Genomic DNA, 27,225 nt, shown 5'->3' with positions numbered 1-27,225 from the left:
AAGGAAACCACCTAAATATAACTTCTCGCAAAGTGTGTGAATTGCTTCGCTCAACATCTGACAGGAATATTGTGTTTTCAGTTACCGAAACAAAAGACTACACTTTTATAGTAAGATGGCTGAAGAGCGAGCGTGCAGAACAAAAGAAGGAAGTGAGGCGCGGGCAACGTAACGGGACCGCCACGAATGCAGGACGTGCAATTCGGCTTCTCATCGCGGTATCACACAGCTGTATCGTTTTATGTTGGTGCTTTTGTTGTCTCGTGAGCATTAAACAATTTTCGAACACATTAACCGTTCTAAAGCAAACAAATATAAAGGCCACCATTACTAATTAAGATCTGTTTTTCTGAAACTATTAACAGTACTCATAACGAGTTTTTAAGGAATAAATGTACAACATGGAACACACTGGAAGACATGATTACAGTAATGCACAAATCTCTGATTACATTACGGTATTTTAAAATTTAACTCCTGTGGAAGAAGAGACATAGGACGAACCAGAAGATGTTTGAGTCACAAAATATGGGAGCCCGAAACAGGCGATGCGCAGGAGAACAAAGAACCGCTGTGCATCAGGTGTGGCCCCGTCTAACAGAAATATGGACATCGCAAGACTTCTGCTATTCACCAACGTATAGAAGGCGAGGCAGTTTCCAGTATCCATCCGCATATATGTGTAAGCATGTCTTTTGAAAAACTGTTTCCGTTGACGTTGGTATAAGGTAAAGCTTACAGATGGCGGTAAGGTTGTAAGCCTTATGCGCCGGCCGCTCTTTACCGCCAGAAATATTCCTGGTACTGATTTCTGTTAGAGGCTGAGTCGACCCCAGGGCCATAGTACCGCTGGAAGGATTAGGTCAGTTGGAAAAATGTACCTCATCGAGACGCGAACCCGCGACCTTCCGGCATGTACTTCTGCGTACCCCGTTCCATTGGTACACTGAAACTCTTATGCCCCTAAGTGAACAGTAGGAATGTGAACGTAGTCCAGTTATAGATGTGACTTACCTGGCCTTGTCTATTCTGGAGTGCTTTGTTTACACGGTACAAGTCAGTGCCGTCTAAACGTGACATAAGTTAATGTCTCGATCGAGATTTGAACCCAATGATTCATCCGTCCATTACCGCTCGCTTCCCAGACCGCGCGGCCATTGCGTCCTACGACTTTCGGCATTTTGTCATCGTTCTAATTATAGCTTGTGCTAGGAAACAGTGAAGCTTTGCCCCATGTTCACTGAGATGCCCCGGTTGGAGGGATCTATCACTACTTAACGCGGTGCAGGTAACAATAGGTCAGTTTTTGCCTGTCCCATGCAGCGAGCGAGAGTACGCGTAGATTGGAACGATTAGTCTGCAGCCACGTTTGTAACCTCGAAGCAATTCCTCGGCCGTAACTACGAAGGCGACCGACCCACGGATGCTGTAGGTAGAGACGCGAATGATTGGTGTCATTCTCGCACCTCGTCTACATGTCTGTCTTTGTCATACTTGTAGGCTTGCCATTATGCTCTTTCATGAAATTATGTCAATTTTATCATGAAACTGAAAATCAGAGACCAGGGCCCAAGGGGGCTCTAGAGCCAGTGAAAAATAAACGTGTAAAGAAAAAATGTGGAAAACTAATCTCTCTTTCCACGCAGTCTGGCTTCAGTAATGGAATTAGCTTTCAGTTATGTGCTTGTATTTTCAGTGATTGAACTTCAAGGCTAATTGCGTGTACCAAATCGAAAAGAAATCGCAATTTGAAAATACAGGTACTCCACTTCTGTGCCCCTACATACGATCCAGGTTAAAGCAGAACATGCATGAGCGTTGCACATCCGAACTACGTGCAGTTTGCTGTTCAGATGTTGCATTCCCTATGACGGAACTGTATTTACTCTCGTCTGTATGAACATAATAAGGCCGCGTTTGGGCAATAGCCGTACCAGCCAATGTAATGACTGTTGCAATGGCGAAACGTCAGCTGTCTCTCATTGATTAGCGTCAGCATTCTTGAAAGTACTTGACGTGAAAGAAGTGACGCGCACTGGGTTCATCCGCATGTTAAATCACGGAAAACGCTTAACGATTCTCGATAATATTAGCGTTCCGTGCGTTATATACCAAACGTTGTTGGGTGAATTTAGATTCGGCCCCTTAGCTTTTTCACAGGTCCACAACTGCTGCTGCCATCTTATGGGATGTGGCGCCGTGTGGATATTGTATAAACCGACGTTTCGGAGGAACGTATCGCCTCCATTTTCAGGGTAAAAAAAATTCGCGATCGAGGAACCAGCATCTACAGCCACTTATTCACTCTGGTTCCTCGCTCGCGGATTTTTCTCTTTTCTTCTACCCTGAAAAAGGAGGCGATACGTTCCTCCCAAACGTCGGTTCATACAATATGTACACTGCGCCACATCCCACAAGACGGAATTCTTCAATTTTATAGTTGTTCGCAAAAGCCGTTGATCGCGCAGGAAGATGGAACTTTTATTTGAAACAGTTATTTTGAATGGTGGTCCAAAGGGGACCGTTTGTCTGCACTGTATGGATTTTCCAGTTCCATAAACGAAACCTGTTACTTGACGAGCCGACGTTTCAAGGAAGGCTCCGTGCCGTGGACTTGCTTCACTGATTTCCAGTTTTTCCTGATTCGTCTGTTAGGCATCACTCATGGAGCTGAGACCATCTTGAGAAGGTGGCAGTTGTGCAGCTACTCAAGAACTTCCCAGCATTTTATGGAACCCGAAGGTTCTTTACCGTGTTCACAAGAGCCCTCCACTGGTCCCTATCCTGAGCAAGATCGATTCAGTCCATACCATCCCATTCTGTCTCTCTAAGATCCTTTGTAATATTTTCCACCCACCTACGTCTTCGTCTTCCCAGTGGTCTTCTTCCTTCCGGCTTTCCCACCAATATCCTATATGCATTCCTCGTCTCCCCATTCTGCTACATGCCCTACCCACCCCATCCTCCTGGACTTGATCATTCTAATTATACTTGGAGAAGAGTACAAGTTATGAAGCTCCTCATTATGCAGTTTTCTCCAACCTCCTATCACTTCATCTCTCTTCGGTCCAAATATTCTCCTCAAGACGTCAAGTAGGCATGCCAGTATTATTGATTATTTTCAGAAGCCTGTATAGGGCAGGTTCGCTCAGGGCAGTGGCAGAAGAAATCTTAAAATATAAGTTAGATTTAGCCGCGAACTAGTCTCTGTAACAATTTTCTTACGTCTTGTAGCAGCCAATTAATAATAATAAAAAAAGATTTAGCTGGAGTTCAGGAGGTCAGATGGGACGGAGGTGGCATCGAACCAGCAGGCGAATATATATTTTTCTCTGGAAAGGGGAATAAAAATCATGAATTAGGTACAGGTTTCTTTCGTACATAAGAGAATCGTATCCCATATTAGGTGGGTCCCTTGTTACCACGGCATGGCGCGTCCTCAGGTTGCGGATAGAGGAGACGCCGTGCAGGTATGGAGGGAAACTGCGAATATATTAAATAAACAGTCGCGGACAGCCGACAGGGGTGGTCCTCCAGCTTGGGGTGTTTGGCATGGGGCGAACAATTCCTCATCGTAAAAATAACTTTGTTACGAAAACGAAAAAAAAATCTGTAGTAGCTGCAGATTTGGCTTCTCAAGAACGGCTCAGCTCCATAAGTAAGTAAGTATGTAATATTTGAGGTTTTCACGGCGCCACATCCCAGAAGGCTGCTTTTTCAAATAAGTAAGTATTTTATTTAACGACTCTTTAAGTAACTGAGACCTAATGATTGGATAATAGTGAAGAATGGATTCGAAAGAATGCGGATAGAATTGGTCGTGGCATTAGAGAAACCGCAGCGAGGGGATTCTGCACTAGGCACAGCCCAGATACAAGCCAGAAGCGTTGCTGCATGAATCAGCTGGCGTGGAGTTCGCTAATTGACGAAACGGTAACAAGGAATGGGGTTTCCGAGGACCGGGACCCTGTGCGTGTCTGACTTTGTCGGGCACTGCAAATAATCAAATAATGGTCCTCAAATGTAATTACTACCAGCACGACGAAGCATGTTCGTTTAGCATATAATTAACAACTGCACGAGAGAATATGAATTAATTGAAACAGACGGACATGTCTGTCTTCCAGTGAGTGATCTGGGATCTGTAATGTCAAGAAAGGTGTTTAGAAAACATAACTTCTCCATAGAATAAACCCACTCATGTTAAAGCTATATCATTTTGGGTGATGTGCTGTTAACTTGTTTTTTCTTAACATATGGAATGCACGGTTAGGTGCATGATCTTTATGCGCCTGCCCGTGTTTTCCATATACCGTACTTTGACTGTAATGCACCATCCTCTAAATTGAGGTAAATTTATTTTTAACTGTGGTGGAAATGTACATAAGATGGCTTTGGAATAAAGCTCTGCAAATTGCCAAAGACGTCTCAGCATTACTGGAATAGAAAGGTTTATCTTTTTCCGTCAACTTACAGCAACGACATTTTAGTCGGAAAACGTCGAAGGAAGAAACCTGTTGATAGACCTAGTCTCGGATGGGAGAGTAATATTAAAATTGATATTGTAAAGTAAAGAATGCGAAATAAGGACGTGAACAAGATTCATTTGTCGATCACAGCGGCCGCTCGGCCGAAAGCATGAAGTGTCTACGCTCGCTCGAACGCTGCGATCGTGGGTTCGAATCCTACTCGAGGCATGGATGTCTGTGTTGCCCTGTGTTTAGGTAGCGGCATTGTGACTGCTGATCACTCGTCCAAGGAGCCCTACAGGCTATGTAAAAAAGATTACGAAACTGAATAAGAGGCCAGGGCCAGACAAAGGGCTGTGGAGCCATTGATGAATGAATGAATGAATGAACTAGATTCATTTAGCCCAGACTAGGTTCCAGAGATGAACACGGCAATGAATCTGTTCCATGAACGTAAAGAACTTCCTGTCTCCAGTCAGAGCTAGCATTTATTTGCGTCTCAAGGACGTCTTGTATGAACTTAAGGGGCAGTACCGAATTTTATTTTGGTTTCCGGAAACGCATTTTAATGCGCATGTTACCTGGCTTTGTGTTTTTTGTCCAGTTCGGTCCACTTCAATCCAGTCTCGCCCACGTCTAGGCACGAGGTCACGGTCACGTGTTCCCTGTAATGCAGGTTGTGAGAGGACGGGCGGCAGGAGAAGCCAGTGGGCGGAGTAGACAGGAGGAGTTACGTCCACTATTGCAGCATCAGCCGAGGTGGCGAGAATTTGGCCCTTTTGCGCGTGTATTGCTTCCCTTCATGTGTTGGTCTGTGCTTGTCATTATGGCATGACGTATCCTCGCCTTGTGCATGGATGCGACAGTAAACAAATGAGAGGACTGTACGTTATTCTTGTACTTAATTAAGCACCACGCCATGAAGAGGTATGGGGAGTGGAGGTATAGCTCCATACGTTCTTAACATCAGGACTAAATGGAGTTGTCAGGCCGCTTTGTTGCATGGAAAAGAGCCCCGTGTACTCACTGGATATGAGTGTGGTTTGAACCCATAGTCGGTCTGGATTCCACATAAAAAGTAAGTAAAAGTAAGTAAAGCTATCCCTGTAACAGGCCGTGGAAGCTCATAGGGTTGTGAGACGTCGAGACTCCCATATTTTCTGGACAACAGGTGGAAAGATGGTGAGGTAAGCCTTACGCTCCGGCCTCCCCTGTAACAGGCCGTGGAGGCTCATAGGGTTGTGAGACGTTGAGGCTCCCATATTTTCTGGACAACAGGTGGAAAGATGGTGAGGTAAGCCTTACGCTCCGGCCTCCCCTGTAACAGGCCGTGGAGGCTCATAGGGTTGTGAGACGTTGAGGCTCCCATATTTTCTGGACAACAGGTTGACAGATGGTGGTGAGGTCAGCATTACGCTACGGCCTCCCCTTACCACCAGGAAAATTAGTGGCAGAATGATTAATGAATTGGAAAGAGTGTGGAAGGAGCCGTGGCAGCCTAATTTCAGTTAAATTATTTATTGTCCGGAAATCTATATGAAGGGACTAAGAAGAACAACGAAAGAACTCAGGATAGTCGGTCTTCTGTCCGCGATTTTCGAACCGGGCACCGTCAGGACATGCTTTGCAAGATGCAGACACCTGCAGTGCCGACACAGCTCCAGCGCGCTCCTCATCCGCTGGGCCACTTTCAGAAGTTCGTTCACCTCCTCGAGGCCCGGAAATGGAAGCCACGCGTTCAGCTGCCCAGCAGTTTGGCTGCAGACCGACCTCGTTCAGGAGTGCGAGCAAAGCCCTTGGCTGTGGACAGCGCCATGTTTTGGGTGTCAAAGCAGCATCATCTCTGGGGACTATAACATGCATGACGCTGTTAGTGGACCGTTACTCTGTAACTGGACAATGCAAGCCCGCCAGACGCAGCAAGATAGGAGTAAAGTCGTCCCTGTGCTTAACTAATGAAGCACTATGCCATGAAGGCGTCTGGGGAGTGGATGTATAGAGCTACATTTTCTTGACCTCGGCACTAGATGGAGGTGAGTGCTCAGCTTCACGCCCCGGCCGCTTTACCCACGGTACCCATGGGACATAAGGCTGGATGGACCCCAGAGTCGGTGTGGACGCCTTGGAGAAAAGAAAATTCTTGACCCTACCGGGACTCGAATTCCGACTCCACGGTCTTCTAGCCCGTAGCTAGTGGCTATACAGACTACGCTCTTCCGGCTCACCAAATGCAGTACGGACCATAAATTTAGCTTGAGTTCGGTTCAAAAGTACGTTTTGAAAGAGAAATATCTAAAGATATTGACATCCTAATGTTTTGGATTTAATCAAATAAATGGAGTTATATAATTTACCTGTACAGTTACGTTAACTAATTTCCTTAATCTGGAAACAGCCGGGTGCCACAAACTTTAAATACCGAGAATGTGATAATGTGCTGCCTGGCCAGGGCTGTCCAACACCTCAGGGAACAGTGATAATGACTATGAAGCAACTTTAAAATGTCTGGCAGGGTAAAACAGAAGACACTCGGGGATAACCTGCTCCTCTGACACTTTTTTTCCTTGGCACTACAGCCCCAGTGGGCCTAGGCCTACCTCCATGAACTTCTCCGTTCACTTCGGTTTTTCTAGATCTTACACATTCGGTAGGACTCCTTGGGCGGGTGATCAGCTCATCGCGAGGCTTCTACCTGTACACAAACACAGAAAAACGCACACACACATAAACTAAACATCCATGCCCTGAGTGGGATTCGAACCCACGATCCCGGTTTCCAAGCGAGCGAAGACAGTACATGCCTTAGACCGCTCGGCTACCGTGACCGGCCCTCTGACACTTATCCACTACTAATACTGTGACGTGTAGACCCATTCCTAGGCAACGCCCGAAATACGCGCACGCAACAATAGGAAAGGTATTGCAAGAAGGGTTTTCTATGTGGTCCGTGGTATGCCTATTGCTATGCAACGGGTCGCTAAACACATTCCCACAGAAGCAAACGCGAAACAATATGCCTTCTATTGCTAGGTAACGGCGCGGTAAACATGCCTTCGCAACAATAAAGGAAGCCTCATTTTACTCGTATATGCGTCCGTCTCAGTCCAGTCGTGAAGCAGAAGTAAGTCGTGGAACGAGAACGGAGCGAACCCTCGGCAGTCGAGGAAGAGTTCGGCTGAAGATTGATTGTAAGTTTTTTTATTGCTAGTGGGGTGGGACTAAATCCCTTGTACTACGGCCACTTCTGGCCTATTGTACCAGCCCCAGATGATAGGTGAGAGTGATTGTGGAGCAATTGGTGGAATGAAGATTGGCAGGGGAAACCGAAGTACTCGGAGAAAACCTGCCCCAGCGGCACTTTGTCCACCATAAATCCCACGTGAACAGACCCCGGGATCGAACCCGGGCCGCCGCGGTGGACAGCCAGCGACTTACCGCTTGAGCTATGGCGCGGCCCTTGATTGTAAGTTACTGTAATTGACTGAGATTAGGAGACATTGTACAGGAAGGTGTTAAGAAATCCAATCATCCCGTCCAGAATCCGTTGTTACTGATCACGGAACCTTAAACATGTGACAGTACTTAACGAAGTCTCCTAGGATAGAAGCCGAGGCTCGTGGGCAAGAACCCAGAATCTGACAGACTGATGCATACAGTTATATAGGCTTAAGGCCGAGTTGACGGATAAAATGGATGAGGTGCTACGAGGACCGCTTCGGCAATGTCCATTCTGCAGTAAAAGAATCACCGAGATAATACGGCCGTGGTGCCTTACCGGCCTTAGGTCCGAAACGGATGTTTGGTTTGTTTGGCAGTGTAGGCCTGTTTTCGTCTGCATAACTTATGGGCATAGGTTCAATGGAATGGGTTGCATAGTTTTAGGGGAACTGTCTCTTATGTATTATTTGTAAGAAGCCCATAAAATAAGAGGAAGACATAGTGGGCGGGTCGTAACTGTCCGCGTATTTCATTTCCGTAACCGTTAAATAGATTTAGATTAAATTTAATATTGAACTTATACATCAGAGTCATCGGTTTAATTGTACTTTCGTTCTGATCGGTTCTTTGCATGAAGCTCAAGTCGAATTTTAGAATAATTTAACAGAAAAAGGAAAACCAATCATGACAAAATATTGTTTGATGAACATTAAATACAGCGTTTAATTATATCTACATTTTTTATAAAGGTAAAAAAAGGTAAAGGTATCCCTGTAACAGACCATGGAGGCCTGTAGGGTTGTGAGACGTCGAGGCTCCCACATTTTCTCTAACAGTCGGCTCACAGATAGCGCTAAATTTGTTAGCCTTACGCGCCGACCGCTCTTTACCCCACACGAAGCTTCCTGGTACCCATTTCTGTTAGAGGCTTAGTCGACCCCTGGGCCATAGTGCAGCTGGAAGGATTAGTTAAATTGAAAAATTCATTGACCTCATCGGTACTCGAACCAGCGACCTTCCGGCTTGTAGCATAGTGCCTCAACCAACTACGCTACCTCATGAAACATTTTTCCATTTTGTGAATGAAATGTAACGACGCCACAGGCCACTTGGTTGTGACTCCTTGTATCGTGACAGTTATGTAACAGCCAGTTTGTGTCCGCAGTACTTGAACTTCAAGGCCAATCAGGTATCCAAAATCACAAACAAATTATTCGGAAATACGTGTAGGCTTATTCTGTTCTGGTGCATTGACCAGTTTTTATAGGCAAGCCCAAATTCAGTCCGTGAGAGTGTGGTCCGCGAGCCACAGTTTTGAGTTTATAGCTGCACTGTCCGGCGAGCCACCTGATGAGAGCCCCCAACCCCGTGTCTTGCAGTGGATCTCAAGTATGCGTATGCTCGTTGCAGGATTTCCACATGAGACTTCCTGTTGGTGGTGACCCTGATTCTACAGGTTTCAAAAACCAAGGCCACCAGCGTGTTTTGTGAGCTAACATATGCCGCAGTATTTTTGTCGAAATTACTAGTTCATTATGTACATTATTTTTGTTCCGTGTCGCTGCTTAGATTGGATAACAAGCAGAATTTGTTGCCAGAGTACTGGTCACTCCTGGTTGATTGCGGGATCTTCACAGGAAGTACAGAAGTGTGTGTGTGAAGCGCACCGAGGTTTCAAGAAAGAGAAGGTTCATGTACAGTACATACGTCGGGAATTTGACTTCTCGGATGTTCTGAAAACAATGTAAGTGTAAGAGTGAGTAGGTAAACATTGTTCTCACAGCAACGGAAAGGACGTTTTCATGACAACAGAGAAATCAACTGTTCGACTCGGTGTCCTCTATTCGGTACGCCAAGAGCTACCTCAAGAGGATTACTAGGAGATTACGGGAGATGAGGATCCAGGAGACAGAATACGACAGAAGAATACAGAAGGATAAAGAAGAGAAGACTAGGGGCCAGTGCAAGATCAAGAAAACAGTGGGAGATTCGTTATCCAGAAGGAGTGAAATGTGTGAACTGTTGTGATCAAGTGAAACTGTAACAGAGACGCCTAATAAATCCAATCAATCAAATCCAGAACTCTCAATATCAGTCACGTGACAGTACTATTTGAGCGTTACTCCCGTGGGCTGAATTGAATCTGATTTCACTGCCTCTGCCCAATGCTGTCTTCTGTTATTCATTTTAATGAGTTCCGTTGTTCCACTCCTAGCCACAAACATGTCATTAGTTTTGGTTTCAGTGGGCTACACGTATTATGCGAACAGCTTGAGCCGATTTCTGTATGCCTTGTTTGTGGTAGTAATTGATATGACATGCATAGGCTCTTATGTCTCTACAGATTTGTTTCGCGTGTTGCATCGAACACACGTGCATTTAATGACGAACATCAGAAACACATTTAGAGAACTGTTTGCCTACAGCATATATGTACACTAGCGAATTTCCAGTAGAGAGATTCATGTATACCTCAGAAACAAAAATGATTACTTTTGTAGGAGGAAGACCCATAAGGGCAAACGCTGAAGAATGACGTCTTTTGGGATGTGGTGCCGTGTAGATATAGTATAATCCGACGTTTCGGAGGAACATATGGTCTCCATCTTCAGGGTAGAATAAAAAAGAAAAAACTCCGCTAGCGAGGATCCAGCATGATTAGGTTTTGGATACACATAACAATTAATGTGGGTTATTTGGGTGTTTTCTTGATTGGTTGTGCTGAGACCTGTATTTTTAGTGTTCGTGTATCCATATACGAATTCGAATATGGCTTAGCAGAGAAGTGTATTGTTAAATTCTGCTGCGGATCAAAACCGTTGCCTACTACTGGCCTGTAAGAGGAGCCAGAGCCAACTTAATGCACCACAGCCGTGTGTTAATATGAAGTCCGTAGAGAGGTTTGCCATATTAGTTTGGAGTCTTTCGGCGTTGTGAAAAATTTTACCCGCAGTTATCAGTATGGCAGTTAAACATCACGTAAGAAATGCAATCCATTTGTTGTGCCCATCTCTGTATGAGTAATATGCCAAAATTGAATAAGATTGCAGCTGAACTGCGTTCCAAGCGGGTTAAAAGTTACTTGTGAGAAGAAAAATATTGTGAACCGTTTATAAAAGGAATAAATAACATCATTACTAGAAACGGCAACAGTTTTAATACTTTGTAAGTCCGCGCTCGTGCTTGTATGTGAAGACAGCCGGAGTTGAAACGGCCGTTAAAGTCTTTGAAAGAAGTCTGAACGGTTCCAGTCATTTTCGCAGATGAGAACTGTGACGGTCCAGAATGGTCGAAAATTCATGTGTACATCAGTCCGTTGTGAATATTTATGGATCTTTTAGTGATATATTTATTTTGTTGATATACGAACTGTATGTATTATTTTTCCAAGCCAAGTTTGAGTTATCTGAAAGCGTGCTGCAAATCGTTCGGCCGGTCAGACGGGAGAGACTCAACGCTCTTCGCGTCGCCATTACCGCACTCGATCGCTTCTGCATCGGAATCGACAATCTCACAGGCTAAGGAATCACAAAAAAATGCTACCCAGATTTCACAGAAGATGTCGAAAATTCTGCTTCTTGTTGCGCACTCACTTCTGGCACCTCAGTAAGTGTTCACGTGAGTGTGTTGTTCCTTTTCGGAAGTAGAGTAAACCAAGAAACTTAGTACTCCAGCAGAAATGTATCATTGTTATTCATCTGGATACCGTACGTAAACACATATTTTAATTAGATACTATAGGGTTCTGATGATGGTGTGTAACAGACAGAGATACTGGGTTTTCGGTCCCTCTGGACCCAACAGAGTAGGTGTCTTCCCTCCCCTGAGGACGGAAACAGATCTAGTTTCCGAAACGTTGTGTTTTTTCTTAGTTATTTAGAATCCGGACGATGGACAAAGTCCGAAAACCCAGTATCTCCGCGACATATTTTAATGTGTAACTCTTACGAGGAATTTCCACAGAAAAACTAAGGCGATCGAGTGAGTATTTGTTACAGACAGAAGCAGATCTGGATTGTGGTCGATGGGCACACCGCACATGGCTCGCTTAACTGCAGTTGTTCAACAACTTATTGGGGCGAAATTTAAGAAAAATTGTACCTTGTTTGTCTGTCAGCCTGTGCTGCTAGTCCGAATGCTCGCGTAAATTTAGCGCGAGAGCATGTGCCCCCCTCCAGACTTGCCGAACAATTAGTGGCAGGTCTCAGATAAGCTTCCAGTATTTAGGAAATTTATGTGAAACGTAGGCATCGTCGAGAGTTGTGATTACATACTGTCGTGGTTGTTATTAATTCCATACTAATCACTGATACCAACGTAACGGTAGGCGTGACACTTTTATGTAGGGGCCTGAAAGTTTGCGTGTTATAATATGATAAAAAGTAAGCATCATCTTAGAACATAAAATAGCAATCTAGGAACAACGCGAAATTTATATCTGCGTTTATCTTTGGTGGTTATAGCTAACGAAATATTGCAGCTTAGCATGTGAAATTTGTTATGAAATAGACAGCAGACATACCTCGACATGTTATTGTTATGTATGCGACGTTGTTTTGCGTATAACGAAGTAATGTTGTGGGAAAGAACCTGAATAATCGTGCTTTGTTTCATTGTTTCTCGTTTTAAGTGAGATTTTGAGGGAAGATTTTAGTGCTCTTTGGTACAGCGTCTCTCGTATTCTGTGGCGTAATAACTTCGCGTTTATATATACGCTTCAGTTGCAAAAAGAGAAGTTAAAGACCCGAAATTAAATCATGGACGCTTCCCGTCGCAAAGTAGGACAACGTTAAACGGAAGCAAGCTATGGTGTTCTGTGTGCCTCATGAATATAAAGAGACATCTTTCCATTTTAGATATGTGTACTTTCGTAGCGTTGGCATGTTTATAAGCTGTTGCAGCATCCAGTGTTTATTCTGCCCAGCGTTCAGCTTACTCTGAGCAGGTACTTGAAAATCTAATAACGCGTGAAAGGCACTACAAATATACTGTCATAATCATAACGTCGCAGTTTACGAACCTGTAACGAAAGTTCGTGTATTGTCGACATTGTCGGTAACTTTGATGAATGCAGTTTAAATTCTCACCCTCCAACTTATACAGGCATTCACCTTCGATACAGTATTATCTGCTAATATTTTTAAATATAACTTCCTTGCATACTTCTAATATTTTGATAAAGTTAGTGTTGTAATTCTCACATTGTAACCTAAGGCATCACTTTTATAATGCGGACGCGTTGGTTCCATATTGGGATTTCAATTAACCTTATCCGTATTATGTGATGCTGCATGATGGTGGTGCCATGAGGACTGAAACATGTAGCGGCAAGAAGGAAAATTCAGCCTGAGAAATATTCATTGATTTAAAATTCATTTTTTGTTGGGTTGACGGATAACCCATTTTTATTATTTGGCATGACGCCTGGAAGCTGCAATGTGCTCATCTGCTGGGCAGGGCTTCGCTGAGCACGTTCCCATGGAAACACGGAAGTCGCCGCTGCTGGACGGCGAATTGTTGGGGCACGTTTCCATGGCAACGAGTACGACTGAAGAAGCAGTGCATTGCATAGAGAGACGTTGATTCCTAGGTAACGCATACAGAAACATTTCCGTTACAACGGATAGGTAAAGGCAGTTCACACGGCAACGACCCGGTGAAAACACAGCAACGGCTAGGAACACGATAACTCTACTGTTAAAGAAGGCGTTCTCCATTCGTGAGGGGGAGAACACGGCAGAAGACAGAAGGCAAACAGAAGTCAGAAAAAGTCAGAAATTAAGTCTTTAGTTTATGTGGTACAGTATTATCATTGTTCGTAGTTAGAAAATATTGGGCCAAAGATTATCTCTTTCGACAAACGCTATGCTGCAAGTATTCCAAACTCTGAATGTAAAGTACAGGGAATATTTTTAGTAACTAGACGGGTTTGCGGCTCTGCGCTTCACCGCTGCCGGTACATCGCCGGTCGCGAAGCGCACGCGAATTTTGCCGGTGACTCAGCATGCTTGACAGCCGATAACATTTGGAATGAAGGAAAATAATTAATTTGTAGATCTCTACACAGTATTGTGTTACACGGCTGGCATTGCGGTTCGTTTATGGGAGTTTGTTTATGATTTGTGAGCAGTAGGCAGTAGTTATCAGCGCCATAAGCCATTTGTTTTGAGTCAGCAGTGTGGCACGACATGGTTCGCTATTATAGAGCAACGTATATTTCTTTATGACACCTACGTGAAACACGGATATGCTGGAAATTGTCGGAGAAAATTTCGGCGTAAATTTCGCGATGAAAGAGTTCCCAGCAGACAAACAATTCATAATTTGGTGAATAAACTTAGAACAACAGGACCCTAAATAGACAAGAAAAAAGCATAAGCATCGAGTGCTTACTGAGGAGAAGTTAGATGACATAGGGGGCAGATTTTAACATACACCTAGAAAATCACTGAAATATCTAGATCAGGAGACTGGAGTGTCAGCGTCTAGTGCACGAACGGCAACACAAATGCTAAAGCTTAGACCCTACAAAACAACAGTATCCACGCATGCCTTGCAGCCGCGCGACCCAGCTAGCAGGGTTTCGTTTTTGCATTTGGTTTCTACAGTCTGTCGTCGCAGGTGAGATCTATCTGCAATTGACGTTCTTCTCTGATGAAGCGTGGTTTCACTTGCAGGGATACATAAATACGCAAAATAATCGCTACTGGAGTTCACAGAATCCACATCTAACACATGAAGTCCTGCTGCGCCCAGTGAAAATTGGTATGTGGTGTGGTGTAAGTGCAAGAAAAATTGTACCTGTGTTTTTTAACGAAAAAATTAATTGCATGCCACTTACTCGGCGGGAATTTTGAATATTACTCCGAAAAGAATTCTCTGACCACGCCACTGTATATAGTCTTTCGTGTCATTCCGTTCTAGAACTAAACAGCGGTAATTCACTAATCATGAGTGACCGACTGATCGCTACTGCGGAGTTTGGGTGTATTTAATTGGAGGTACTTGGAAGAACGTAGGACGTAGCCCACGTCTTGTGTTTGCGAACCCGGAGAGAGGAAGATCCTGTGGTAATTAAGATAACTTGTCACGGCGGTTGAAATGTGTTTACTTGCACCACAGAGGATCAAGGTTATGTGAGCGTTGTGTGCAGCAAAGCAACCTGAAGGCTATCAGCTAAGCCCGCGGGGCTGCTACGCACTTGCAGCTTGTAAAATAGGGAGATTTTGATGTCAGTCTTTACCTAACGAAATTTGTTTGTTCATCTGATAATTTAAGACTCCGAATTAACTGCTGACGTTAGCAAGGTATTTATAAGCCAAATGAAGTTCGTTGAATTGTAGGTTCACTTATTGGTGACTATGAAGAATACCATCTTGCGGGATGTAATAGCATGTAGCCCGGCTGAAGTTCGCCAACGTTTCGGAGGAACTTGCTGTTTCCATCAGTAGGGTCGAAAAACAAGTCAAGAAAATAGTCGGAAAGCAGGAGTAATTTTTTTTTTTTATTTTTATTTATTTATTTATTAAGCAATCAGAATCTACAATTCTATAAGCTAGTTTGCTGGCGCAAGAGCTGTGATGCTCTTTAATGACGTGGTGAGTCCCTTCCCCAGTGGGAGGTTCCTCATTAGTTTTCTTTTAGATCAGCTGGTCAGTGTCTTCGGAGTCTTCGATTGTGCTGCGGTTCAACGAGTGGCTGTAGGATGTCGTTTGGGTGATTTGCTAGTTTGTTGTGGTGTGAGGTACTTTTTTCTCTGATGACATCCTTGATGTATGGTACATTTAGGTCTGTATGTAACGTTTGGTTGTTTACATACCAGGGTGCATTTGTTATAATTCGAAGTATTTTTGATTGGCTTCTCTGGATTATTGATATATTTGATTTGCTGGCACAACCCCAGAGCTCAATTCCGTAAGCCCAGAGAGGAGTAAAATTGAAGTACGTTTCTTCCAAACGTCAGTGAACTTCTAACGGAATTTACGGCGTTACATCCAAGAGAATTGTAAGCCTACTTTTGTATTGTCAGCTCTCTGTTTATTTGACTTTGTTTTACGATGCTGTATTAACTGATACAGTAAAGTACCCTGGATTAAGGTATGCCTGTCGTAATTAATTAAGCACAGGGACAACTTGACCTACAAGGAAGATAAGGAAGTTTTAGTTAGGCTGTTTTGCGACGTTACATGCTGCCTATGAGTTTGCTGAACTGGCCGTTCTCAGACGCATGCGCAATAGATTTGGCCTAGTGCTCTAAGTAGGATAAGGAATGTAGGTTCTTTGTGAACTTTAACAGGGCCTTGTTTAGAGTGCGCCACCATCTCTCCCTTCCACAGTGCAGCTGCAGTCAGTGTCCCGCTACTTTTCTGTGATACTTCTCGCGCTCAACCGAGAGGATGAATAGGATGAATATGAATAAGTCTGTTAACTGTTTTGTTGCGGTGGTGTAAAGCAGGTGTAGGTACTGTTAGTTCCTCGGAACTCTAGTCGAGGTAGAGGAGGGGGTTATACCATCTCCCGCGGAGCGGGGGGAGCAGTCTTATCAGCTTACGTCAGCGTGGGTACTACCAGTTTGGAATGTAGCGTTTAGGAGTGTGGTCAGGTGCATAGTACTACTCCTGGTCCCTGTAGGCAATGTTTTCCGCTCACCACAGCAAGCGTACAGCTTTGCGTGCTCCACAACAGCGTTTACCTTTCCGCGCGGTTAAAGTTACGAGGCACTAACTATAAGTAAATGCGAATGGGGTGGGGGGATGGTTGGGTGTTATTGAAGTTGTTTGTTAGGCAGTTTTGTAAGGCTGTGTATTAATGTTGACATTACATCTCATGCAGTGTGAAATAATGAGATGATTGTAGGCCTAAATTAAGTAGTTTATATGTGCGGTTATTTCATGATGCTGTGTTAAATCTTTAATGCCAAGCGGTTACTTTTGTACCATCTGCTTTAACGTACTAAAACCCTGCGCTATACCCACTGAGTGTATGTGTGTGTTTAGTACGGTTCCCGTAATAAACGATTGCTTCCCTAAACAGCATTAGTCTTTGTAACGGATACGTAATATGTTTCCTGTGAGGTACTAACTGAATTTATATATATTGTGGAGTATTTATTCTGATGAGCCACAGAAACAGCCGTTGCTAAGTAATACACACACGCAACAATATAACAACTGGATTATGCAATCCATTTCTAGTGAATGGCTCGGTAAACACGTCATCAACAATACATACTGTGTTTTCTGTGGCGTCTGTCCAAATGCTTATAGAAGGAGCGAATTCAGAAGCTAGAAGCGGACTTCATAGTGATGTGGAGTGCTGGTTTCTGTGTTGAGATACGTTGCCAGGATACGACTATTGAAGACTGGGAATCCTAGTGCATGTACGACAGTGTACTGGAAAGTGTGTAAATCAACGACTGTATTAATTGGAATTAAGATAACTTGTAACCGAAGTGCTAATAAATTAAATCATCCCAACTAGAACCCGTTATTTTCATCACGCGTACCTTCCAACACGTGACAATATACTAGTATATAGAAGAAATCCAGTCTTTGAAGGGTCAATTGATACATTAAGTAGCGTCGAATGAGATAAGGTAACATGATTAAGAGTGAATTTCATTGTAGTTTATGTCGTAATTTTACGAAGCCATACTAACTGACCAATCCTAAAATGAAGCCTGACACTAATGAAATGTTATCAGGAATGATGGCTCATGCTGACGGTCGTGGGATTTAAAGAATTTCACTGGAGAGGGTGAGGAAAACCACGGAGAATGTCGGTTAGTGCGGGCTTGAAATCTATAAACTATTCTCAGGCAGGGTAAGAATCCGAAAGCCCCTTACGCAAGTAAGACAAACGAATGTCTTGGATGACTTGTGAGGGAAAGGACGCTAACTTGTTAGCGTGAGTGGTTTCGTATATAGCGCACGACGGCGAGACAAACACCGTGGCGTCGGTGGTCGGCCGTGTCGGTGCCTTCACAGGAATTGTCTTATTTAGCGTGATTCCTCGGAGCCTCGGCCAGTTTTGCGTTGTGTAGCGGGCCTTGGTGTCGGTGATGTTAATCTTCGGGATCTGGTACTTTCCCTTCTCGTGGGTTATTTAGCGACGCTGTTAGTATCGAAAATATAGCGTCGGATGGTAGATGATATTATCACTATTTGGGGTGTGACTATAGATGGGGTATGGACAAGTTAACTGGATTTATTGACAACTTGTACACAGGACTGAGAACTACACTTTACAAATCACTGACACGCACAGAGTCCTCAGTCTGTTATAATCTCCACTAGCTGTTTCCTGGCAGCGGCGTCTGTGGAGAGAGATTGTTCAGCATCCCGCGCTCAGGTTCTCTTGTCACAGCCGCCCGTGAGGCTGACAAGTCAACTGAGTCTCAGTTTGGACCATATTTTATTAGGTAATGCAGATTTAATGCAAAATACAGTGTATTTTTCACTGTTTGAAATCCATTCTTTCTTTTTGTCAACAGGTATGTCTACTCTTGTGCCAATCCTACGTGCGTAGGTTTCGTCTCCGGTTACATCATGCATTTAGTGAATCTGTGCTGCGTAGGAAGGTAAGGGCAGTGTCATCCAAGTATTAAAATAATGTCCCATAAAGGCCTAGGGGGCGTGGAGGTAACTCCACGACTGAACCGCAGAGTTTATCTCACTAACTCACCAACCATGTCACTCCACTCCACCGACTGACTCCTGACTAACGTGTCCTGCTTATAACATCTCGACACGGACCGCACAGAAAACAGTTTCTCTGTTGATGTGCAGTTTTCAGAGTCATTACTTAGGAACGGTTGTTGTATAGTTGCTTATTTCGCGGTCGTTGCTTAGTAACGGGTCTGCATGCCACAATGTTTCTACATGGAAACGAATGGAACGATTATGAAGATGGAAGGAAGATAGGTGGTCGAACAAATAATTGAATTAAAAACAGATGTGGCCTGTACTGGAATTGAGTTAAATTATCCGTGAACACAAAACATTTTCTGGAGAAGGTGCTAACATTTTTTTCAAGCGCATTAATTGATCTATATACAAAGGTAACAGAATTGCTTTATTTTATTTATCAGGACATTCAGTGAAATAAAAATCTGCTTACGCTCTTGCCGCTGTTTATAGCCAGATTAATCCAGTCCGTACAGTTCTATCCTATTTTTCAGAGATCCACCCAAATATTATTATTCCGTGTACGTCTAGTTCATCCTAGTTGTCTCTTTACTTCTGGTTATTCCACCAAAATCCTATATGCAGTTCTTTTCTCGTCATCATGCTACACGCCTTTCCCATCTTATCCATGATATGATCATTGTAATTATATTTGGCGAAGAGTACAAGTTATGAAGCTCCTCATTATGCAGTTCTCTCCAACCTTCCATCACTTCATCTCTCTTCGGTCCAAATATCTCAACACCCTGTTCTCAGACACCCTCAGTCTGTATTCCTGCCTTAATATCAGAGACAGAATTTCAGTCATACAAAACTACAGGCAAAACTGTAGTTTTGTATGTTTAATTTTTCTTTTTTAGATACAGGACGGAAAGACAAACGGTCCAGAACCAAATTATAGCAAGAATTACCCGAATGTGATCTTATCCCCTCCCCCATAAGCCTTCATGGCGCAGTGCTCAGTTAGTTAAGCACAAGGACAACTTTACTTTTACCTACTTAATTTCCTCATGAATCAGATTTTGATTTGTTGCTGTCGTTCCCAAATATTTGAACTCTTCCACATTTTCAAAGGATCTTTTAGTTGTCTTTATGTCACGATCATACCCTGCATTTTGGTGACGAGATAGCAACATGCGAGCCTCCTCAATTGGCGCCCTCTGTGCTGTTCTTGGCGGTATTTAAGTTACGTATCTGCCAGCAGATCTATGTCATTAGCATAACCTGAAGCTAGTGTGCCCTGTGTACCTCGGAACTAAGTAGAGGGCGTGTCCCTGCATCTATGTACAGGCGGGGCATTGCTCGGTAAAGAGAGATGGATGGTTTTTCGCAGTTTCAGCGAACCCAACTCGGCGTCCTAGTCCACTGTCCAGGTACAGATCCTTGGTTTAGATCCCGTCATTTATATACACAGTTTTTACCCAACTACGGTAGCGTAGTTGGTTGAGGCACTATGCTACAAGCCGGAAGATAGCGGGTTGGAGTCCCGATGAGGTGGATTTTATCAATTGACGTAATTATTATTTAACTGCAAATGGGTTTGCACCCGGTGGCAGTGGTACTACAATAAGACAATAGACAAATAACACACATAAACACATTCAAACAAAACACAGCGCATAAACATTTGTAGAAACGCCTACAATCCTTCCAGCCGAACTATGGCCCCAAGGTGGAATCAACCTCTAACAGAAATAAGTACCAGGGATCTTCCTGGGGGGGTAAAGGGCGGCCGGCGCGTAAGGCTGACCTCACCGTCATCTGTTAGCCGATTGTCTAGATAATGTGGGAGCCTCGACGTCTCACAACCCTATGGGACTCCATGGCCTATTACAGGGATAGCTTTACCTTTACCCAAAGTTGAAGGTAAAGGTGTTGCCAACCTTAGTGACAGTATTGTGAGGCTGAATATCATGGCAGCACGGCCTTTACTGCTGCTGGTAATGTACTAGCCAGTGGTGATGGTGATGCTGTTGGAATGTTACGTAAGTGTGGGTAATTGGTGGCCTAATGACAGGATTTTGATGATAAAATTGCCCGAAAAACTACCAGCACCAGTTTCGCTTTGTTTACCACACATCCCATATGGAATGTCCCGGAATTGATCCCCGGCTACAGATGAGAAGTGACGACTGATGATTGGAACCAGGACACTTCAAGGTGTGAAGCTGAGTTGTTTGGTTCGGAAAAGAACAGAAAAAGGAAATATATTTTATGAACCTATGTAATATAATGTTGGTTTTGTCAGTGGGTTTTCTAAACGTCGTCCCCATCATCATCAGCTCCAAGGGTTGAGCTTGTTAGCCTGTCCCGTCCTCCAACATTAAGCATTTTTGAGGATTGTGAGTTACTCTATTTTACTTGAGCAGGTTATCAAACTGTTGCAAAATCCCTTGTCTTGGAGGGCCATGGTTTCTGTTCTGAGTTTCCTTCCGTCAGGTTGCCTGCCATGGCTAGCGAGTCCAGTCTACCCGTTAGGTAACCCTGGGAAGTGGCTGTTACCGGGTTCTGCCCACCGAGCCAGTGGGACTTAACATGCTAGAGACAAAATTAAAATACCCCCATGTTTGGGCCCCACGTTATGATAGCATGAAAATTGATGCCCAGGCCAATGTGCCTCCGAGTGAAGTATCACCTGCGTTACAGTGGCCATGTGAGCGTCTCGGACTCTGTTCGTGTGGTCAGCTTAAGTGAAAAGAAGGTACTCCGGACATTTCGGGTTGCCGCGACGAGGACAGATGTGCTCGCATCTGTGAGCGAGAAACCCCGTTAAGATGGAACCTTCGCACGGCACTGCAGCTGGCTTCTTTGTTGCTTCTCACGGTCTAGTTAGCAAACATTATCATAACGGACTTCAGGTGGACTGCTAATTCTGGAGCTGTTTCGCCGGCAGCATTTCCTGTGGTTCAGTGGAGGAGGAGTTGTTTTACATTGCTGTACTGTTAGATCGGGCTAGGCAACAGCCTGCAGGCCACGAAGAATTTAATCCGCCTATTGGCGATGTTCATAATGCAAAGGCGAATAAAACAAGGTAAATTAAATGGGCATAATAGAGTCAGGGTATACAAAATTTTAGTCAGAAGACCTGAAGGCAAGATTCCACTTAAGAGATATAGAATATTTTTATTTTAAAGTGGACCATAAAAAATTGGCTGGGAGAGTGTAGACTGGGTCCAGCAGTGTTCTCTTGTGAAAACAGTTCGGTCACCCTGAAACGAGGGGGATTTCTTGACCAGTTGAGCAACTGTCAGATTATCACGAAGGAGTGCTGCATCATAGTTCGCTAGTAATATTACCTTATTAATTTACTATGCATAGACTTAGGAGCCGGGATAGTCGGGGTTCAATTCCCTGCAAGGACACAACTTTTCTCATCATCACAATTTCCATACCGGCTCTTGGGCCCACCCAGCTTCCCTACCCAGTGGATACCGGGGACGCTTTCGCTGGGGATAAGCGACAGGGGCGTCAACGTAACCACCCACCTTAGTGTTAGTTGGTAACTGTGGTAACCTGTTGTCACTTTAAGTAAGTGATGGTCTAGTATTTTAGCGGGAGTAGTTTCTTATAAACAAACCTTTTCGGAAACATTTCATATAGGCAGGAGCATCATATTGTTGTATCGGTTTTAATACCGGTTTCTTAATATGCATGCGCCCCTCTTTCCGAAACTTTTCAAGTTCTTGAGGTAAGGTATTTGCATGATTTTTCTATTTTTAAAGACGAGGTCTGACAGTAAAGTTCCGAGACTTTGCCACCTTGTGCTTTCCGTTGCAGCAGTGGACGGAAACCTCAGTATGGTTTGATGACGTTGGCATATCAGCGTTTCACAGCTGTGTTGTTGTTGATGTATCCCGGCTTCCTCTCTTGCCGAAGTTACCGAGGTGTTTTCAGTACTTAGCCTGCGATATGCTTTCAAGCGAAGCAGTCGGAAAGGTTATGAAACCTCACCAGAGTTTTAATTATTCACGAAAAGGCATGGGTCGGTGGTTGGTTCTGTTTCTTTTTATACGCTATGCATTACTTTATACCTCCGCATGGCGATGTTCGCTTCATTGTTGCACGCTTGCAACTGTGAATTCAACTCTGAAATGCTATTTTGAGCGGTAGTACTGAGTGGAGCATGCGTAAATGTGTCACGCTAACCTCCAGTTCTTCCGGTTCCCATGCTTCAGGCGCCAAGATAAGTATCGGTAGTAGTCTGCTTACTAGGTATGACTGTGGAGTAGTATGGAGTAGAGCATGCGCAGTGTGTGTCATACTACCGATCCTCCTTTCTAACCCCGTTGTGCTAGTCGCCATGCCAACCGATTGTTACTGTAGCTGGGGCAGATGAGAAGAGAATGGTATGCTGTAGGGAAAAGATAATGCCTTTTGCATGTTTCACGTGTCACCCCAACAAAATACAAACACAATGGCGATAATTACACGGGATGTGTACGTGACACTATAAGGCATCAGTACGTCAGAAAAGTGACGTAGCAGTATTTACTGTGAACAGGAAATACGAAAGAGTATTCACATTCAAGGACAGACTGATGTTAACCGTATGAAGCCCCAGGGCTTCTCTATATGCCACCTGCTTTCACGTTAACAATTGTGCACTTTTCACAGGAGACAGAATTTGTAGTTTTGTGTGATTCTTAGAATAAGCAGCATTTTATCTCCCTAAACAGTACTAGCCAAACAGTCTTTATAATGGAGAGTGAGTGTGTTTTCTGTGAGATAGGAATTTAAATATTATTTGGACGAATTTCATGCTTAAAATGGACTTTCATGGCAGAATGAGACTTTGCTGCCTTTAAACTGTCCGGTTACTGAGTAATTTATTCTAGGTTTATTTAAAGGCTCATTTTCAACTAGATTGTGTAGCGTCGTCAGATGAGATGATTTCCGAATTATGAATTGGAAGGGACAGGGCAGGAAACTGTCAGGATCTGTTTTAAAGTATCAGTCCGCGCTTTGCCTTGAGAGACGAAAACCATTGAGAATTTCAGGATGGCTGGCCGGCTTCCAACTGCGGTGGCCCTTGTTCGAGCCCAGTGGTGGACAGAGTGGCACTGTGGCAGGTTTCCTCAGAGTACTTATGTTTCTCCTGCCAATTCTCATTCCACCGACTGCTCCACATTCATCGTCTATCGTCCGGGGCTGGTACAATAGTCCAATTAGTGGCCGACGTACCACGTGGACTGTCTCACCCCACCCCAAGAAACCAAAGAAAGTGGTGTATGTAGTAACCATTCTGCTAAAACACGAAATGTTTATCAACGCTTTCAAAACTGCGTACGTCATATAGCGCCGAATGGACTGACGATTGTGCGTGATCAGTTAGGGGAAAACAAATGTGAAAATGATTTATTTGGCCTGTTTGAAGGCCCACTCCTGAAGGAACTGAGAAAACAACCAGAAATCTAGATTCTAAAGGGTTCTGACGTTGGTGTGTAACGTTCAGAATTACTGGGTTTTCGGACTTTGTCCATCGTCCGGTATTCTAGGAACTAGAGAACACGACGTTTCGGAAACAGATCAAGTTTCCGAAACGTTGTGTTTCCTGTTTCCTAGAATAATGAACGATGGACAAAGTCCGAAAACCCATTAATTCTGAACTAGAAACCTACATCAGAATAGCTGTATTTGGAAGCGAGTGCCGAACAGAGGACAACACGAAGAAAACGCAAATGCTGACCAGTGAAACATGTTTTCCATATTACGCCTGCAGTCTGATGGAGTTGAGATGTCAGCTCGCTTTGTGCGACTCAGGTACGCAGATGGTTCTGTTTACACAGCAACTTTCAGTGAAAATGCGCGTTACGAAACATACCCCAACGGCATTTCGTCACCAATACGTCACACAGTACTTCAAGGTACAGTTTAATCTAGAAAGTATTTATCTTTTTACATATTGTTTGTAAAGCTCAGAAAGTTGGATATTTAATATTCGTATTACCCTGTTACGTTTCTTGTTTCTTTCTCCTTTGCCTTTGGCTGTGTATTTCATACCCTTTTCCTTTATCTTCGTTGTTTTATTTTTCTTGCCACTGTTGCTTGTTCTCATTCAAACTTGTAAGTGGGCTACTGCATTGTCACAAGTTGTACGTGTGTGTGACCGAGTGATTGTATATGATTCATTTCCTGCACCGCGCGTTTGCAACCCGCAGGAGCTCCTAGTAATTTCGCTCAATCCGTCAGTTCGTCTGTACGCGTGAACCAATCCGAGACCAAGATAAGAATATTACCTACAGTTTTCGATGGGAATATTGAAAATGAGTACTTAACATTTTGCCCGGAAAGCTGCTCTGGTGTCCCTAGGGATAGCATTACCACAGTTCGAGGCCGGGGGTTGCCCTTCACCATTAGTATTACGGCGCCATTACGAGTTTTCGGCACTGACCGCTTGACAGAAATACGTGTAGACCTTGTCAATAGCCAGGGATATTTACGTAATCATCTCTGCTACCTCAGGTTTCTAAGAATGCGGACGGTGGCCAAAACATCGGAGCGTCAGTCAGTGCCTGCGAAGTATGCATGGTGTGACCTGCTTTGCCTCTCATGACGCATTANGGATGGGAAACGAGGATCCTGAGTTTTATATTTTTCCTCAGGCCTCCTACCGAACGCTGGGATAGTGCCTTGAAATAGGCCAAGGTCACTCCTTTCTCCATCCTTTCAAATAGACTATTTGATGAAGAAAGCAGTCTTCTTTGATTTGGCACCGTGTATATGTGGTGTTAACCGACGTTTCAGAGGAACGTATCTCCTACATCTTCAGGGTAGAACAATCAACAAGCGAGGAGCCGGTGTGAGCAGGTGCCACCTGCTGGTTCCTCGCTTGTGGATTGTTCTACCCTGAAGACGTAGGAGATACGCTCCTCCGAAACGTCGGTTCGTAGGAGATCTACACGGCGCCACATCCCAGAAGACGGCATTCTTCACAGTCACCGCCGTGAAAAACTCAAATCATTCATAATGTTCAGTATGTTGGTCTTAACGTTCAGCATTCGCTTTGACACAAAACTCGTTACAAAAGTAAAGCCTGGAACCATGTTATGAAGTCCAGTGGCGTCTCAAGTGAGCGATGCGTGTTCTTGCTCTGGAAGATGGAACTCGTACCTTGATCTTAATGCGACCTTCGGAACGTAATTACGTATAGACAGAAGGGCGTGACCAAGGTTAAGCTTTAGGTATTCCATTTATATTATTGTCACGTGTATTAGTAACAGTAGACGGATAGACGGGGTTCGGACTGTCGTAACTACAACTAATTTTTTTTTTAATGCTAGTGGGGTGGGACGAAGTCCCTTGTACTGCGGCCACTTCTGGCCTGTTGTACCAGCCCCAGATGATAGGTGAGGGTGATTGTGGAGCAGTTGGTGGAATGAAGATTGGCAGGAGAAACCGAAGTAGTCGGAGGAAACCTGCCCCAGGACCACTTTGTCACCCACAAATCCCACTTGACCAGACCCGAACACGGGCCGCCGCTTGAGCTATGGCGCGGCCCTAACTACGGCTAAGTATAACATCCGATTCTCACACTGAATCTTCTAAATGTTCTTTCACTAGTCATCACTGGCCGTTTCCTGGCAACGGCTTTATCACAGTCTCACTTTAACTACAGCGCACGTACGGTCTTCAACTCACGCACTAAGTCTTCAGCACAATCTGATTTCTTTCTTGCTATCACCTTCGACTGCCGAATCCCTCCATTCCAATCTACGGCTCTCAGAATTCTGACTCAGTTCTTGACAATTCACTGTTTCACACATTTCATCGTCTTTTGAGTAGACACTCCACAGGAGCTATTCTGACTTCCAAATGAACTCGCAGTCATTATTGGTTTCTCGCTATATAGCCTCGGGTCTGACCTCACAGAAAACACTTCCTCTGCCTGGCAATGGGTATACGCATCACATTATTTATTTATTTAAGAACTGGGGCCGTAACTCTGACAATATAGGTTCATAAGATTGAATGAGAGCGTGTAATGAATTGGAAAGGATGGGGAAGGACATGGTCGTGGCCTAATTTTATGGCAGTATCGGGACGTCTGCCCGCACAGACTGAGGAATACAAGTAAAATCCTGTGTAAGCATTCCCAGTGACCCCTGGAGATTCGAACCTGAGACATCCCGAACATAAATCAGAAGTTTTGCACTTTAGCCAGCTTGCTCTATATGTTTGTATATCTGAGCAAGTTAGAGGCTCCGTAGGTTCCAGCAGGCCAGCAGGCCGTCAGGTACCAACCAGAAGTGGAACATTTCCATGCAGGCTCCATCAGAATTCCATGAATTATATATGAGCGCGGGAGAGGTCAGTTTGTGAAGTGGCTGGTTACGGGCTGGACAACCAGGATTTCATTCTCAGCAATGTCATGATGGCACCACGCCCAAGACCGACTCGGGGGCCCAGGAACCTTCCCAGTGAGTAAAATTGTCGCAGNCCCACACCCGCACACACACACACACACACACCCCGCGCGCATCATTATTTCGTTAATCCTCACCCAGGTTGCAAAGCGTTTGAATTGTCTTGCCGCAGTTGCGTGCAGGGAGCGCTAGTCGTGTGTCCCCAAATGGTTTGAGTTTGTTGATTGTCCTGTATTGGTTACATAGCGAACATTTCGTTTATAACCCGTT

General features: G+C 44.2%; 1 protein-coding gene across 3 annotated transcripts in view; it reads left to right on the top strand.

Annotated features, from left to right (window-relative positions):
* Positions 1-27,225, top strand: part of LOC111862761 — a 141,453-nt gene that overhangs the window by 32,131 nt on the left and 82,097 nt on the right. The window contains exon 1 of one of the 3 annotated variants that reach the window (XM_033750789.1): positions 18,465-18,486. The exons of the other annotated variants lie outside the window; for them this stretch is intronic. The gene's annotated coding sequence lies outside the window, so the exon portion shown is untranslated. Of the gene's footprint in view, positions 1-18,464; positions 18,487-27,225 lie in introns of those variants that run through there. 3 annotated transcript variants of the gene reach the window in all.

This window comes from Cryptotermes secundus, unplaced genomic scaffold, assembly GCF_002891405.2.
Source record: "Cryptotermes secundus unplaced genomic scaffold, Csec_1.0 scaffold5, whole genome shotgun sequence".
In the NCBI taxonomy this organism is placed as follows: domain Eukaryota; kingdom Metazoa; phylum Arthropoda; class Insecta; order Blattodea; family Kalotermitidae; genus Cryptotermes; species Cryptotermes secundus.
This window is presented reverse-complemented; position numbering and strand designations above follow the sequence as displayed.